The 12132-nt window shown below is 45.7% G+C and overlaps 1 protein-coding gene and 1 long non-coding RNA gene across 4 annotated transcripts in view; one reads left to right on the top strand and one right to left on the bottom strand.

Annotated features, from left to right (window-relative positions):
- Positions 1–1415, bottom strand: part of PRXL2A (peroxiredoxin like 2A) — a 20437-nt gene extending 19022 nt beyond the window's left edge. The window contains exon 1 of one of the 3 annotated variants that reach the window (XM_073353276.2): positions 1245–1415. The gene's annotated coding sequence lies outside the window, so the exon portion shown is untranslated. The remainder of the gene's footprint in view (positions 1–1244) is intronic. The other 2 variants (XM_073353278.2, XM_073353277.2) reach the window with 2 other exon arrangements.
- Positions 729–12132, top strand: LOC140914734 (uncharacterized). The gene is made up of 3 exons (XR_012159971.2): positions 729–1368; positions 10094–10179; positions 11044–12132. It is a non-coding gene; the product is annotated as an uncharacterized LOC140914734 (long non-coding RNA).

Raw genomic sequence — 12132 nt, 5'->3', positions numbered from 1 at the left:
CACGATTTCATTGGTGAAAAATTAAATTAAGCAATCTGGTCTGGTTTTCAAATACATGAAAGTTACAAAATTTACTACACCAGAAGCCCAAATTACTCCAAGACACAGGTACACCACATGATGCTAGTGTTTCTCTCTTCCCAGCTGAGAGATCTTGTGTAGAAGCCAAGGAGATCTGAGTCTAATCCCACTTCTACTACAGATTCCTTAGAATATCAGGGTTGGAAGGGACCTCAGGAGGTCATCTAGTCAACCCCCTGCTCAAAGCAGGACCAATCCCCAATTTTTGCCCCAGATCCCTAAACAGCCCCCTCAAGGATTGAACTCACAACCCTGGGTTTAGCAGGCCAATGCTCAAGCCACTGAGCTATCCCTCCCCCATATGACCCAAGGCAAGATCATTTGATCTCTGAGTTTGACCTCCCTATCTGTCAATTGGGACTAGCAATATCTCCTTGCTCCTACCTATTATCTGTCTTGTATGTTTAGATTGTGAAATCTAGCCGCAGATGCTTGTGTGCATATTGTGTTATCAAAATGGCCTTGGTCCCACGTGGGAAAGATGAAGCTTAGCAATGTTGTAGACTCTAGGGCGAGGCAGAGATTGCTACTAACGTACCTCCCCTTACACAGTATACATTTACACAAGTCCAGCCTGCCATCACAATTCAAGTCACCAAGGCTTTATCTACTGCACAGCTCTGCTGCTCCCTCCTCCCAATCTCTAACCCTGTTTCCTCAATCGCTCAGCTGATAAACATGGCAGCTTCCTGCGGCAATACATCTGCTAGCCGATGATGAGCCCCTGTGCGAGGATACAGAATTAAATCAACCAGCGTCAAACAGATTTTCCAATCCGATCATCTGGCCCCACGCTAATTAGACCGTTAAAAGCCCCGCCTAGGAGTCAGCCAAGGAGGGTCCCGGCTTCCCGCGGGGAGGCACTACAAGGCGAGATCGTTCCCGACACCGACCTACAATTTTTAACTCGGTCCCCTTTATGCTTTATACAGCTCTGCAGGACCGTGCTTCAGCTCCCCTCCAACCTGCCATGCGGGGTGCAAGGGACGGAGTCAGGAGAGCCAGCCGCTTCCTTGCACTTTCTGCAGCCGTATCCGCCAACCCGCTCTCCCCGGCAGGGACTGGGGCTGTTTAGCTGCGGCCGTCAGGCTGCAGCCCCCCCGGCACATCAGCGATCGCTGGGCCCGCCAGCCCCGGGGTGGGGAGAGGCCGCCGGTACTCACACTGGAGCCGCATTCTGGCAGCACGCGTGTGCAGGGACCCCGCCGGCGCCTCCTCCCCAGCACCTGCGAGCCGGGCCCCCGCCTCGGCAAGTCTGGCTACAGCTCGCTCCCAGCCGCCCTGCAGGTGAGTTAATCAACACCACGTGCCCCGATTCCCAGGGCGGGAGAGTCCCGTTGCAGCGCGCCGCCGCGGGGTGCCGGGCTGTGTGCGCGCGCGTGACTCAGCAAGAGAAGGGATTTAAAACCCAGGAGCATGAATGCCTTTATTTGTGGCGCCTCAGGAACGTGGCTCAGCCGAACCAAGGAGAATCAATGCCTGCAACACGTGAAACCAGGCCGTTTACTGGGCAGCCTCCTCTGCCAGGGTCAACTGGGTCAAGAGCTCTGGCTTGGTGGTAGGGGACTGACGGCTGGCGAGCTCCCGCCCCCCGCGCTTCAGGCCATCCGGTGGAGCGCGGGTCCGCTGCTCTCTCTGAGCGTTTACCTTTCTGCCACGCATCCGTCCCTGCCGGAGAACTGGCAGGGTTTAGAGGGCAGGGTGGTAGAGTGGCTCCGGAGATGGACAGGACTACTCCGGTGTCTTCCCCCTTCAAGGGAGGGCACTGGTGCTTAATCAACTAGTCCTGTCCAGGCTCTGGTACCGGCTCAACACCCTGGTCCCGGCCCCGGATTTCCTGGCCAACCTCCGGACATTGATTCTGGAGTTCTTCTGGTCAGGACTGCACTGGGTCTCTGCAGGGGTTCTCCATCTACCCCTGGAGGAGGGAGGGCAGGTCTCTGCACTCAGGTCTTCCGCCTCCAGGCCCTGCAGAGGCTCCTTTATGGTGCAGGTAGTCCGGCGTGGAGTGTACTGGCACACGCTTTCCTGCGCTGCTTCCGAGGGCTCCGATATGACCGGCAGCTCCTTTACCTCCATCCGAGAGGTCTTCCGCGAGACCTCTCCGGGCTGCTGGTCTTCTACCAGGACCTCCTCCGGACCTGGAAACTGTTCACAGCGACCAGGTCCGTGGCGGCCTCCATGGGGGAAGATCTCCTCGCGGAGCCCCTGCTATACAACCCCCAGCTGCATGTACAGGTGGCGGAGTCTCCCTCGATGCACCAGAGGTTGGTCCTGGCAGAAGTTACCAGAGTTGGAGACCTCCTGGATTATGACCGGGGAGACTGGCTGGATCCCCTAACGCTCGCTCAGCGCATGGGGCTCTCCAGACCTCGTACTCCCCTGCGCATACTTCAGGAGGTGAGGGCCGCTTTGCCGCCTGCTGCTCAGGTTTACCTCGACCGGGTCCTAAAAGAGGGCATGCCCTGCCCACCCTCCACCCCAGGCCCTCCGGACCTTTTCATCGGGCCCCTGCCCCGTGGACCCAACCGACCCCCTCTGCCCCTTCACAGTGAGCCGGCTACGCGAGCTGCAGCTGGTCCAGTTCCAGACCGCACCAAGGAAACATCTCTACATGCTTGTGCTCCACACCCTTCATGTCCTCACCCTCGCGTCCCGCCCTGACACAAAGTGGCGGGACCTCCTGCCACCTCTAGAGGGTGCGGAACCCCGGTGGGCCAGCCTATATTCCACCTTAGTCCTGAGGCCCGCCGGGGATATCAGTTGGCGGCTCCTTCACGGGGCCGTGAGCACGGGCGTGTACTTGGTGCGGTTCACCCCAATCCCGGACACCTGCCCCTTTTGCGGCGTGAGGGAAACCCTGGCGCACGTCTACCTGGAGTGCGCCAGGCTGCAGCCCCTATTCCGGCTCCTCACGAATATTTTGTTAAGATTTTGGTTGCACTTTTTCCTTCACCTCCTAATCTATGCACTCCCTGTCTGTGGCCCCATTAAGTCGCGGGACCTCCTGGTCAACCTCCTCCTGGCCCTGGCTAAAGTGGCCATCTATAAAACCAGGGTGAGGAGGTTGGCCGATGGAGTCTCCTGTGACTGTGGGGCCTATTTCCTATCCTCCGTCCGTTCACGCCTCCAGGCAGAGTTCCTCTGGGCGGCGTTCACTGACTCCCTTGACGCCTTTGATGAGCAGTGGGCGCTGTCCGGGCTTCTCTGCTCGGTATCCCCATCAGGTTCCCTTCGTTTGACCCTTTGACCGCACTCCTGTCCCTGTTGTTCATTCGTTGTCCCCCATAAGTATTTGGTTTTCCAGGTCCTGTGGACCCCCTCCTTAGGCTGGGAGGGGGGGATCCTTTAGCAGTGGGTGGGCATGGATCCCAATAAAACATGTGAAACCAGAGAACCAGCCTTAAATCCATCCACATTCAGCCAAGCATTTACTGAGCTGTTGGAGTCCCATTAAGCCTCAATTTACAGTTAAGCCTGTGCTTTGGTGAAAGGGATGGGCATGGAGCAGGCATACATGCATTCTTGACTCTCTCATTCTCAACCCAGTGAATGAAAATCTTGCATGTTGATACATTCTTCCTTATGCTGTTTAACACTAGTAGTTTGTACCTAATCAACTCTTTGCATAATAAATATACCACTACTACACTGGAATTACAGAAAGCTCTTTTGATAAGTAAGATTATCTCATATTTAAGAAGGCAAAATGAATAAATGCCCTTCATAGAGTTTTTTAATTAAACAAGCTTTTTCTCTCTTCAGCAGGGCTACATTAGCTGTTGGTGAGGCAGAATGGTAGTGGAGGGCAAGACTTATTTTAAGATTTTTTTTCACGGGTGAATTTCAGCTTATTAAAAGTGGAAAGAGTGAAAGCACTGGTTTAAAGCCAAAGGCGGTGTGTTCCGGTATTCATTAGTCTAGTAAATACAATTATCGTTGCTTCTGAAATGCTTACAGGTAGATTCAATAGAATATACTTCCTCACATTAATCAGCCAGTAATGTATCACAATGTTTAATAAACACTGAAGTCCTTCAGGAACAGAGACTACCAATTGCTTGTGGTTATTAGGCATCACCCATAGCTGGACCAAGTACTTATCCTTAGAGCCCTGTGTGGATACAAAATTTGTATCCGTATGTGATCTGCAAACATGGTCAGCAGATATAAAGCGGATATCCGCAGATTTACAGGGCTCTACTTCTCCTCACTAGTGAGTTAATATGATGTACAGTTTGAGAGTTCTCATGAACTTGAACACAAATGCATCAGTCATGTGCAGTTGTATTTACACAAGTTGGCGTGATTGGGCCCTGGCACACGTATATTTAGAGTGTGCCAGGCTGCAGCCCCTTTTTCGGCTCCTCACAAATATTATGCTTTTGGCTGCACTTTTCCCTTTCATTTATACACTCCCCATCCGTGGCCCCACAAAGTCGCAGGATCTCCTGGTTAACCTCCTCCTAGCCCTAGCTAAAACAGCCATCTATAAAACCAGAGAGAGGAGGTTGGCCGATGAAGCTTCCTGCAACTTTAGGGCCGTTTTCCGATCCTCAGTACATTCACGTATCCGTGCGGAGTTCCTCTGGGCGGCGTACACCGACTCCCTTGACACCTTTGAGGAGCAGTGGGCACTGTCCGAGGTTCTCTGCTCAGTGACCCTATCTGGTTCCCTCTGTCTGACTCTTTGATTGACGGGAAGAGCGAGAGACTCCAGCCCCAGCCATTACCGCTGTGGATATCATTATCACCACCACCTAGGAGGGGCCCTTTCACACGTGGGTGCATGCCCCCCCCCCCAAACTGCCCACCCTGCAGCCTTGCCCATCTTGTTGGGCACTTTCAGGAGAGGAATAGTTGGTGACACTGGGCGTGGCACTAGGTAACTCAGGAGGGAGGAAGACCATGAGTGTCGAGGAAGCCCCCTCGCTCTGGGCCCAGGCAAGCCTGAACACTTCTCTCCCCTGAAGGGTGCTGTGTTATACATTGCATTTGCTTTTGTTTTGTTTGTTTTCTTTGGTGATTTGTGTAAGTGTGTTACACAAATAAATTTTTTTCTGCTTCAAAAAAAAAAAATATATAGAGGCCAGACCTTGAGTAAGTTTTCCTTGAGAGCTGCTAACTCAAGCTATCTGTAGTGTGTTCACTAGTGCCACAAAGCAACAACGGAGAGCTTTTAGTCCTCCAGTGCCTTCCCAGGAACCCTCTTCCCTGTGACCTTTTCTTGACATCTACACATTCCCTGTTCCTGCCTGAAGTCACCTATAGTGCCTTGCAAATCTGCAGATATCTTCTTTATATCTGTGGACCACTTTTGTGGATTGGGTGTGTGCATACAAATTTTGTGTCCATGCAGGGCTCTCGTCATCTACCTTGCAAATAGGCCTGCTCAGTGCTCTTCCACCTAGTTGCTTGCAACTTCAAGTACCACCAACTGCTCTCATTGCTTGTACAGAGCTCCATTTTCTGAGAATCTTCCCCCCCAGCATATTCCCAGTATGTTGTCAACAAGCTGGAGGCTGGCACCAAGGTACGCCATGGTGGGTTTCTGCTGCAAGGCTAGAAAAGTCCACAGTTTTAGGTTTCAAGAGGCATTTATGGGATTCCACAACAGAATGTCATTGTGAAACATTTCTCCAAAGTATGCCTTAGCATCACAATAAATCCCTAAAAGCATATGAACACATGACTATTAAATATTCTACAGGACATTATATTATGACTATAAATTGGAAAGTACTGCAGTAGAACTTTACTGAACTGCATTTTGACAAGCCACAAATCTGCAGTGTAATTGTTTAGGGGATTTTGCCATGATGGCAGCAATGTCATGGTTTTGGCCTTTCTAAGGCTCGTGTCTTTGCTGCTAGGCCATGTATGCCTTATGATGTCTGGAGCAGACTTTTCATAATAAAACTTTTGTATTTTAAACATGATGCTACAGTGCTGTTACTCATGTTGTTTTGTTTTTAAAGTTTATCAGTTAACTGAAGCAATAACCAATAAATACACCTTTTAGAAATGTAATGGACTGTAATTGACACCAAACTAGCACAGGCAGTCTCACCAAATATGTTCAAAATCCACAGAAACTCCAAGGCAAAAACTAAGTTAACCTGGAGTAAAGTTGGAAGAATGCATAAATAATGCAATAAACTATGGGAGAATAACATTTGAGAACACTGTAGTCAGGGCCGTCCCTACCCATACGCAAAGTACGCAGCTGCGTAGGGCACCAGGAAATTTGGGGCACCAAATTTCCTGGTTCCCTACACAGCTGCCTGCTGCTCCAGCCCCTGCTCCATTCCAGCCCCGCCTCTTCCCACCCTTGCTCCGCCCCCCATTTCCTCAGGTTGGGCCTGCACTCACCGGCGGCGGGAAGTGCAGCGACCTGGCCCCAGCTGCACCACCGGTGAGTGCTGGGGGGTGGTTCCCTCCTGCCCCCCAAGCCAGCCCCCACCCCACCGCGGAGGCCTGGGCCCCCCGACACACACCCTGCAGGGGGGCTGCGTAGGGTCCCAGAATGGCTAGGGACAGCCCTGACTGTATTTTTTTTGAGAAAACTACAAATATTAGAAATCTTGGAAATTCAAGTTTGATCTTATGTATAGACGTTACAATGTTGTTTGGCGGCGTTATTGGCCTAGGGAATTGGGGGAAGCAGTCAATGTGACATATCTTGATTTTAGTAAGCCTTTTGACACAGTCCCATATGAAATTCTCTTAAGCAAACTAGGGAAATGTGGTTTAGATGAAATAACTATAAGATGGATGCACAACTGGTTGAAAGACTATACTTGAAGAGTAGTTATCAATGGTTCACTGTTAAACTGGGAGGGGGGTATCGAGTGGGGTCCTGCAGGCGTCAGTCCTAGGTCTGGTATTATTCAATATTATCATTAATGCTTTGGATAATGGAGTGGGGAGCATGCTTATAAAATCTGGAGATGGCACTGAGCTTGGAAAGGTTGCTAGAACTCTGGAGGACAGGATTAGAATTCAAAATTACTTTGACAAATTGGAGAATTGATCTGAATTCAACAAGATGAAATTCAACAAAGACAAGTGAAAAGTACTAAATTTAAGAAGAAAAAAATCAAACGCACAACTAAAAATGGGGAATAATTGGCTAAGTGCTGACAAGGATCTGGGGATTATAGTGGATCACAAATTCAATATAAACAATGTGATGCAACTATGAAAAAGGCTGATCTTGTTCTGGGGTGTATTAAAAAGAGGTATTGTATGTAAGACATGGGAGGTAATTATCCCACTCTAATCAGCACTAGTGAGGCCTTAGTTAGTTGAAGTACTATGTCCCATTCTGTGTGCTACACTTTAGGCAGGATGTGGACAAATTGGAGAGAGTCCAGAAGAGAACAACAAAAATAATAAAAGGTTTAGAAAACCTGACCTATGAGGAAAGGTTAAAAAACCTGGGCATGTTTAATCTTGACAACTGAAGACTGTGAGGAGGGAACCTGATAGTCTTCAAATATGTTAAGGGCTGTTATAAAGAAGATGGTGATCATGTCCACTGAAGGTAAGACAAGAAGAAATGGGATTAATCTGCAGTAAGGGAGATTCAGGTTAGATATTAGGAAATATCATTGTTTTTCAGGAAAAACTTTCTAACTGTAAGGGTAGTTAAGCACTGGAATAGGCTTCCAAGGAAGGCTGTGGAGGTTTTTATCGTCACTGGAGGTTTTTTAAAAACAAGCTAAGACAAAACCCTGTTTGAGAATGACTTCTCAAGGTCCCCTCCACTATGATTCTATGTGTGAAAATACACAGCTAAGATCACTCAAACTACCTTAACTCTACTCCTCTACCTCTGCCCACAACAACTGAGAACTAAAAGACAGTCAATAGATATCTTCACTGCAGTAATGTATGAAAGTTGAAAGTGAGTTTACTTCCTTTTTATTCTACTGATTGAGAATTACTGTAGCAGGAAAACTAAACTGGCTTTAAAAATATGACCATACCAGGATTCACATAGCTACACAATACTGCTTTCTTTAAGACCATATGCAATCATCAAGGAAAAAAAAACAACACAGGCTTTTACATCGTTTTAGCAAATGTTTGGAACAATCATACAGGGCAGTTCCCCAAAAATGTATGGATGTTCAAATATAAAAGTTTGTCATATTGTGAGACTCAGACTATTCATGAGGCTAGTACATCTACGGATAAAAATACTTTGAGGGTCAGGCCCAAAATTAGGTGGATTACACATCAGGGATGTGCGTGATTATCACATTTTACATACTATAGAAACACACACCCAAATCAGAAACATGTGTCCGCCATAGTATTCCTCCAAATTATATTTTTAATACATCACACAGCATAATGTTTCAATGGTGGGGCTCCATGCATATATAGTACAACCTATGCCCCTTCTAATAATATATAGGGGCTAGTCACTAGGCATGTGCACCATTACTGTCTGCTTGATAGAATGTCTGACCTTAAGTTTGTATGATTGTTTCTTCTATGGGCTGCATCTTATTGTGGCTATGTGCCTTAAGACTCCTGCAGCCAATTTAGATGCTTCTTTAGGTCAAGTGTATTTTGTTGTTTTGTTAACTGAATCCTATGCCCAATGACAGCCATAAAGCACATGTGACCATGGTGTGCAGAATATACATGAGTACTATGAAGTCTATGAAGCCATGAATTTGTTACAACTGCCTTTGAAAATGTACCCTAATTGCCCCAGGGGAAGGCAGTGGATAGAAAATAATCAGGAAGCCATGTTGGTACTGAATAACCAAGCTAAATTCAACATTTATAAGAACACGTAGAAGAGAGATTTTTTTTAACCAAAAAGAAAAGGAGTACTTGTGGCACCTTAGAGACTAACCAATTTATTTGAGCATGAGCTTTCGTGAGCTAAAGCTCACTTCATCGGATGCATCACATGTAGCTCACGAAAGCTCATGCTCAAATAAATTGGTTAGTCTCTAAGGTGCCACAAGTACTCCTTTTCTTTTTGCGAATACAGACTAACACGGCTGTTACTCTGAAACCTTTTTTAACCAAGGCAGTCCCAGGATTTAGCGTTTGTGATAGGAGACAGGTTGGTGAGAGTTAAGAAGATATAATTCCCTAGTTAAGACCCCACCCAGTGCAAGAATGCTCTCTTTAAACCACTGAGCATAATACAGCCTAGTGCCTTTCTCACTGTCTTGAAGACAAATTGTAAACAAAAGAGATTCTCTCCTCCCCACCTCACTGTACTTTAGCAATCTGTGCAGTAACATAATTACAATATAGTGATAACATGACTGCCATAAATTATGCCTGTCATCGTACGTTAAAATCTTGGCTTCTGCAGGTTGTCAGCATTCCTTGCTTCTTTACTTAGCTTTTTGACTTTTCACCAACAGCACTGGCCCATCCCTAATAGCATGTTTGTTTCCTTCGTCTCAGGGCTGGGTTCTTTAAATGCTAACTGTCAAACCTGAGGGCAGTTATCCAAACAGGTATAAGCATGAAATCCTGTTTTCACAGATCAAAAAAGGATTTAAGAACAAATTGCATGATAAAAACCTACTTTAAAACTACTATACTCTAAATAAGTGTAGCTTTTTAGAGCTGGAATAAATCTGTGCAAAGTAGGAAAGCCAAGGAGCCTAGCTTAATTATAAATATTTCATTATTCGTAACCTGTATGATTACTAAAAATACCCTTTTAGTGTGTAGCTTATTTACGATAGATGAGATTCTGATTCTGTGTTCATCATTGCCCATATTAGAAAATACAACATCCATTCTTATGCAGTTTATACCTAATTTTTGTATTATACAAGAGCTAGTTAATTCCTGCATGGTCTGCTGCACTGAGTTTACAGTGGAGTTTTCCAGACTTACACCAATTGCACACATTTAATAATATGTCTCGGTGCTCTGGGTGTAAGTACACTAAGGAAAACAAATTTTATAAATAACTATCAGCAAATTTCAAACACTATTTTTTTTTTTTTTTTTTTTACCACAGTAGCCCTTCAAGGAGTAATGCAGATACTACACTTCAGTATTATGCAGCTCTGAATGAAACCAATTATACAAGGAAACTCAACAAAGGTAAGCTGGTCTTAAAGGAGGTATGAAATCTGTTTGGCCTAAAATGCAAGTTTCGTTAAAAGAAAAGAAGGAAAAAAAAAAAAAAAGGAAAAGCATGTTTGGGAGTGGAGGGAGCAAATGACATTTAAGACTACCTAATAAATGCTTTCGTGATTTTTTTTTTTCAATTTCAATGAACACAATTTTTGTTGGAATGATTTAGGTTTCCTTGCAGTGCAGAAAATTCTGACCCAACAGGCATTGTACTAGTGGTTGCCCAGAGAACAGAACACTGGAGTGGGACTCAGGAGACTTGGCTGCTATTCCCAACTCTACCACCAGACTGCTGGTTGGTCTTGGGCAAGTCACTTCACCTCTATGCCTGTTTCCTCATCTATAAAATGCAGAAAATAATATTTGCCTCCTTTGTAAAGTTCTTTGAGATCTACTGATGAGCTGTTAGTGCACCCGTTCTCAAATTCTGATTTGCATGGTCCAACTCCCCTTCCAGCCTCAGTTCCATAGCTTCCCTACAACAACTGGGCCACTTAACTACACAGAATTAAAGAAACAAAATGAAAATAAAGCAGTTTTAAACTGATGGATGTGACTGCTTGGCCCTGGCCCCCCAGTCTATATTTTTTCTGTTTATTTTCTCTCTGATTGTAGAACTTTACTTGCATTAGATCTTCCCACAGTGTCAGAGACACAAGTTCTCTAATCTCTTCTGATTCTAGTTTTGTACTCTTATATGTTTATTACCCCTCCTGTTTTGCTGCTATGTACAAATTTAATGGCAAGTTCAATCTACGGTACATTTTAAAAAAATACAAAGCAGCCATGCAGGGTGAACAGAGGTACTTGAGTGTGGTTTTTTTTTTTCAGTCTGCAGAAAAATAATCTCTGGAAAGTCTGAATGTGTTCTGGACTAAGTTGCAATTCCCAGGAAGTGTCACTGCTTGGAGACCACCGCTTGTTTTTGCTTTATGCCAGAAGCAGTTCCACTTGGATAACCAATGTAGAAGAATCAGAAAGTGATGATAAACAAGGAGTGAAACTAAATAGGACAGCCAGGGTATCCAAACTAAGAGGATTTAAAGAGTAAACAAACAGCATAAAAAGCAAATTATTTGCTATTTGAATGATCCCACATGTAGGTATTTGTGACTCAAGAACCCCTCAATTTCAATTGGCAAGGGGGGGCAGAGTACAAGAATATCCTGATTCTGGTATAGAATGTGTGACCTGTCCCTCGGGGGAACACTGTACACCCCCATGTTCATCTTTATAAAATGGTTGTGTGGTATCCCATGCAAAGTTTGTCATGTTGGGTATCTTTGAAAGGCTTATAATGCACTGAGCATGGTTGTTATTGTGATGTTATAGTAATTGTTACAGTAATGTTATAGGTTATAATTTCATGTATATAGTTAGGAGGCTCAAAATGTATCCTCATGGCTTAAGCAAGCCCATGCAAAAACTCTCCAAGAACTCAGTTCACACCTCGTCAGGGCATGGATGGGACAAACCCAGCCCAGCCTCACAGGAACAATGGATACTGGCTTAGGAAGCAGCAAAAGAATCTGTTAGACCCTTGAGGGAGTCACCCACTTCCTTTGGGCAGTTTGGGACTGCGATGAGGTAATACTCACTTGACTCTGAAGGGGTGGGGGTAAAGCCAAGAGGAAAGAAAGAACATGATAAAAGGGAGAGACATTTTGCCATGCTCTCTTTCTTCCACCTACATCTACAGACATCACCACCACCAAGCAACTAAAACGCTGATGGAAGGGGAGAGCCTGACTGAAAAGTAACCAGCCAGCCTGTGGTGAGAAGCATCTAAGTTTTAAGGACATTCAAAGTGTTAAGATCAGCTTAGAATGCGTTTTGCTTTTATTTAACCAAATCTGACTTATGCTTTGATTTATAATCCCTTAATCTGTCTTTATAGTTAATAAATCCATTTGTTTGTTC

The sequence above is a fragment of the Lepidochelys kempii genome, chromosome 7 (genome assembly GCF_965140285.1).
Source record: "Lepidochelys kempii isolate rLepKem1 chromosome 7, rLepKem1.hap1, whole genome shotgun sequence".
NCBI lineage: Eukaryota > Metazoa > Chordata > Testudines > Cheloniidae > Lepidochelys > Lepidochelys kempii.
This window is presented reverse-complemented; position numbering and strand designations above follow the sequence as displayed.